The sequence below is a fragment of the Echinops telfairi genome, unplaced genomic scaffold, assembly GCF_000313985.2.
Source record: "Echinops telfairi isolate 266 unplaced genomic scaffold, ASM31398v2 ScPeMD7_7476;HRSCAF=8514, whole genome shotgun sequence".
In the NCBI taxonomy this organism is placed as follows: Eukaryota; Metazoa; Chordata; class Mammalia; order Afrosoricida; family Tenrecidae; genus Echinops; species Echinops telfairi.
The window spans coordinates 8122-13969 of record NW_022111380.1 but is presented as its reverse complement, the minus strand read 5'-3'; positions in this window follow the sequence as shown (position 1 = coordinate 13969).

The following is a 5848-nucleotide window of genomic DNA, read 5'->3' as shown; positions in this document are numbered from 1 at the left end:
AGTGAATTGGATGCGTCGAATAATGCTCTGCTATTTCACATTGAAGTGAGATCGCTGTTGAGAGGAAAAGTTTTCAAACGTTTTGAGCTTCATGATAAACGCAAAACAGTTTTTAACCAGAAAGCAAGACTGGAGTTTGAAAAACTTTTCAGCGATAAACGTGAACTGCGGAAAATAGCTTATTAGTTGACATCTTTGCCATGCTGAATGAGTTAAATTGATCACTGCAAGGACCAAATGCAACATGCCTCGATTTGTCTGAAGAGATCCAATCATTCCAAATGAAACTTCAGCTTTGGGGGAAAAATTTTGGGGGAAAATAAAATTTACATGTTGCCTACCTTATCTGCTTTCTTTGAGGAATGTGACATTGAACCAGACAAAAGGATTATGATGATAATTTCTGTGAAAGAACACTTGCACATGCTTGCAGACGAAATTTCATCATACTTTCCAAATCTACCTGACACCCCATCTGCACTTGCCAGAAGCCCATTCACAGTAAAAGTTGAAGATGTTTCTGAGACAGCACAAGAGGAGTTCATTGAACTTATTAACAGCGATGCAGTGAGAACTGATTTCGCTATAATGCCAGTTACAAAATTCTGAATCAAGTGTTGCAGTCATATCCTGTTCTGTCTGAGACCGTGTTGCACCTTCTTCTTCCATGTCCAACAACATATCTTGTGAAACAGAGTTTTCCAGCTTGTTGGTTATCAAGTTTAAATATAGAAGTATACTTGCTGTGGAAGATGATCTTCGCTGTGCTCTTGCAAAGACTGCTCTGGGAATTTCTGATCTGGTGAGAAATTAGCTATCTCAAATTTCACACTAACGTTTGATTTTTATGCCTTCTGTTGTAAAATGTAGCAATATAGTTTACTGTTGTTATATTAAGACTGTCACCCGTGGTACACCATGCTTCAAGACAAAATGTCATATATTTGTAATTAGAAAGAAATATTTCACAATATATAACTACACATTGTTCTGTGATTAATTACTATGCATTAATTATGCTCAATTTGTAACAATGAAAATACATCCTGCATATCAGATATTTACATTATGATTCATAACAGTAGCAAAATTAGTTATGAAGTAGCAACGAAAAAAATTTTATGGGTGGGGGTCACCAAAACATGAGAAATAATATTAAAGGGTCACAGCATTAGGAAGGTTGAGAACCACTGTGCTAAATAAATTCAAAATCTGAATCAAAAGGACCCCCTGAAATCTAGATGAAAGGGCATACACCTGGAGAATATTGGGAATTAGATGTTACTGAAATGAAACCCCCAGCTTCAGGATACAAATATTTATTAGTATTCGTAGACACCTTTTCAAGATGGGTTAAGGGTTTCCTTACTTATTGTTTAATTAAAACGTTGTTGCATGTAATCAAATATTTTTTGGCTTGTGTCTGAGTCTGTGGTCAGACAATGGGCCAATATTTACAACCCAGGTATTTCAACTTGCATCTAAGAGGCACTCAGAATAGTTTGGAAACTGCACTGTGCCAATAGACCCCAGAGCTCGGGGCAAGTCGACAAAATGAATAGGACCTTAAGAGAGGTCCTTACGAAGTTCAATCTGGAAACCAGTGAAAATTGGACAAATCTTCTGCCTTTTCCCCACCATAAGCATGTTGATCCCCCTATAAGCAGGATTCACCCCTTATGAAACAATGCTTAAAAGATCCCCTCCATAGCTCCTCAAGCTTGAGGAATATCAATATGAACAAATACTTACTCACAACCTGCTTAAATCTTTAGGGTCCCTACAAATGACCCAGCAGAGCTACACAGGTCCCTGGGAAATACTGCTCTCCCATCCCCAGTAGATGTTGCCCGTCCACCAGCATACCCTTTCCAGCCAGAAGACACCTTTCTGGTAAAGTGGTTGACCTCTACAGGACTTACTCCTCACTGGAAGGGACTTTATACCATCATCTTCACCACTGTCATGGCTGTTAAGATCAACGGGCTCACCACCTGGATTCACCACTCCCATTTGAAGGCTGCTTCAAAAGAAAACTCATGGTTGATGAGCTCAACCACAGAAGATCCCTTAAAGCTAAGACACTCTTGTTTCCTAATATTAACTTCCTAGTTTTTAGTAATTGCCACAAGGCCCAAGCCCACTTCCTACCTTGGACTAGCCTCCCCCTTAGTGCCTCAGGAAAAAAACATTGCCTGTGACATGGGTGAAGCCCCCTTGACCATCAGAGATCTACAGGGTAAGTATGGTGCTTCATCTCCCCTCAGGACCAGACATCCAAATTTTACCAAAATAGTCACTTACAAAGGTATAACCCTGTTTTACCACACTTCTGACTACAGCTGGTTTGCCTGCTCTTTTGGATTAGTCACTTGTATCTCCTCTTATCAGTTTAACCTGTTCGGGCTGCCTGAGTTATGTACCCTAGTGAATATCTTACCCAGAATCTCAGTGTATCAGGGAGAACAAAGCTTGAATTTCCTAGCATCCCCTGGATTCCCTTTAAAAAGGTGGAAATTAGTTCCTTCAGTAATTACATGACTAGAAGGGTTTGGAGTAGCTGGCTCAGCTGTTACTGAAATAGGAGACTTTATTTAAAATAACCTAAATTTCAGAGAACTATGACAAAGCGTAAGTATAAATATCCGTCTCTTAGAAAATGCCATAATCCAACTTTCAGAGCAAGTAGAGTCATTGGCAGAGATGCCTTCCCAAAACTGTAGGGGGTTAAGCCTCCTGTTCCTTAGAGAAAAGGGGTTATCCACTGATCTTGGTGAAAAATGATGTTTTTTATTTATATTTTAATAACTTTTATTGTGAGCTTTTACAACTGTTATAACAACCCATACATCAATTATATCAAGCACATTTTTGTAAATATGTTGCCAACCTCATTTCCAAAACATTTACTTTCTACTTGAGTCTTTGGTATCAGCTTCTCGTTTTACACCCTACTCCCTCACCGTCCCACCATTGTGAACACTTGACAACTTATAATTACTTTTATTTTCATATTTTACACCATTTGCTGTCTCACTTCACCCAAGTCCACTGTGTCCCTTCATGCATGTTTCAGTGGTTCATCCCCCTGGATTGGTGATTTGTACATGGATCATTGTGATTGGTTTCCCCTATCTCTCCCCACCCTCCTCCTACCCTCATGGTGTTGCTACTCTCATTAATAGTCCTGAGGGCTTTATCTGTCCAGGATTCTGTGTTTTGAGAGCTCTTATCTGTAGCAGTGTACCTGCTCTGGTGTACCCAGATTTGTAAGACAGAACGGGGGTCATGGTAGTAAGGGGAGGAAGCATTAAAGAACTAGAGAAATCGGTGTCTTGTCAGCGATGTACTGCACCATGCCTTGCTCGCCCCTTCCTTGTGACCTTTCTGTGTGGGGATGGGCTTTGAGTCTCTATTCTAATGCCCCTCATTCACATCAAAATGGTTGTTTGGGGTCTTCTGAGACCTGATCCCGTGAACACCATGTGATCACAGGGGTTGGTACACTTCTTCCATATGGGCTTTGCTGCTTCCGTGCTAGATGGCCGCTTGTTTAACGTCAAGCTTTTAAGACCACAGATGCTATATCTTGTAATAGCTGTGCACCATCAGACTTTTTTACATTAGCTTATACACCCATTTTGTCTTCAGTGATCATGTAGGGAAGGTAAGCATCACAGAATGCCAGGTTATTAGAACAATGCGTTCTTGCAAGGAGGACTTGAATAGAGGCCCAATGTCTGCGTGTTACCTTTATACTTAACCTATATATATGTACATAGACCCATTTTCCTATCATTATATATTAATACATTTACATATGTACATGCCTATTTTTATACCTCTATAAATGACGTTTGCCTCCTAGTTCATTCCTCTATTTCTTTTTACTTTCCCCCTGTCCCACTATCACTTTTGACCTTCATTCAGCTCTCTGTACTGCCTCGCGGCTACAATGCACTGGATTGACATGCCCCCCCCCCAGCCATTCTATGCCCTCTTCACCATCGATTTTAGATTTCTTGTTGTTCCCTTGTCCATGGGTTTGTTGGCTCCTCCAGCCCCTTCCCCCACCTACTCCTCTCTACAGTCCCCCAGAACCAACCATCCTCTTGCTTTCTCCTAGGTATTGCTTATCCTGCCTATCATATATAGACATGAACATTTTAAAGAGTGCTCTTTTTATGCAAACAAGACTGATACCATAAGGAAAAGCCTCACGTTAGTCCAGAAAAATGTAGAAAAACATCAGCAAGAATTAAAGGCAGGCAAACCCCAATCCAGGGATACATATGGCTTCCAACTATGTAGGAGGGAGAAAGAAAGAGAGAAGAAAATAGACATTGATAGAGGGGGAGTAGGGCACTAACCCACCCAAGGGGAGGGTATTGTTTATATCTCCACAGGAAAGGGAGAGAGATGAGATTCAACCTGATGAGCCGAGACATGAATACAATATACTGGCATGTACCAGGGAACCAATAGAGATGTCTGCAGGACTGGCTCCAATCCCAACTATGTAGATACTTCCCTCCCCTGAAGAGAATACACTTCAGAGGAGAGCACTGAAGCTCCAGCTTTGGGAGAGGGTTATGTCTGATTAGAGCACATAGGAGAAATGAAGAGGGATGCAGAGGGAGGGGAACAAAGCCTGGCCCACCAAGCGCAGGGGACGATATTTCTGCTTAATGCAAACATGAAAAGAGAACCATGGGGCCAGCTTCACCACAAAACACAAGATCCCTCACATAGAGCTACAGGGGAAAACACTGGAAGCACAGTGCAGGAATTGTGCAAAATCTGACCCCATCAGCCTGGGGCAAGACTGGGGCATGCAACGGAGCAGCAAAGGGAAAAAAGTGTTGAAATCCCTGGGGGGAAAACCAAAAATAGACTTTGGAGACAGTGTGGTACCCCATCAGGCTTGACTGGAAAATACTTGCAGAGGCCAACAAACAGATCTTGCACGACTTACAGGCTTTTCCATTTTTGTCAGTGACTTTCTTCTTCTTGTTGTTGTTGTGGCTGTGTTGGTTTTTACTTCCTTTTCTGTTTTGGTTGTCATTCCATGATGCTCACCTTCCTACACAATCGCTGAAGACGAAGGAGGTGCATAAGCAAATGTGGTGAAGAAAACTGATGGTGCCCATCTATCAAAATATATAATGGCTGGAATCCTGAAGGTTTGAAGATAAACAAGCAGCCAACCAGCTGAGAAGCAACTAAGCCCGCATGGAAGAAGCACACCAGCCAGTGTGATTATGAGGTGTTCATAGGATCAGGTATCTATATCCAGAATATGGCAAGAACTTGGATACAAATCAAGGCTTTAAGGATGCACATTTGGGTCAGCGTGTTCTCCAACCAGATCATGTTGATTCTCAATGAAATGTAAACATTCCCTCTGTGTGTGTGATTCCTGGAATGTGTTTGGTCTTTGTTTTTTGCTTTATAGATAGTATCTTTACAGCACCAGATGACTTGTTTTCTTAAATAATGTAGTTTAGAAAAAGTCATTTTGTATACTTAGAAACGATTTGAGTAATGTAACCAGTCACGTATTCCTAAACTTGAACACGAACGGAGAGGACAGAGCTCAGTTCCCTGCTACATGCCAGAGCGAACTGTATACCTGTGCTTTTTTACAGATTCATTCCTTGTGCTTCTCATTCCTCTGCGTCCGTTCATTTACAACAACAGTATCAGGCATCAAACACCCAGAATAAAAAATCATATCACTGTGAATGAGAGGAAATGCGGAGCGGAGACCTAAAGCCAATCTGTAGGCAACTGAACATCCCCTTACAGAAGGGTCGCAGGGAAGAGACAAGCCAGTCAGGATGCAGAA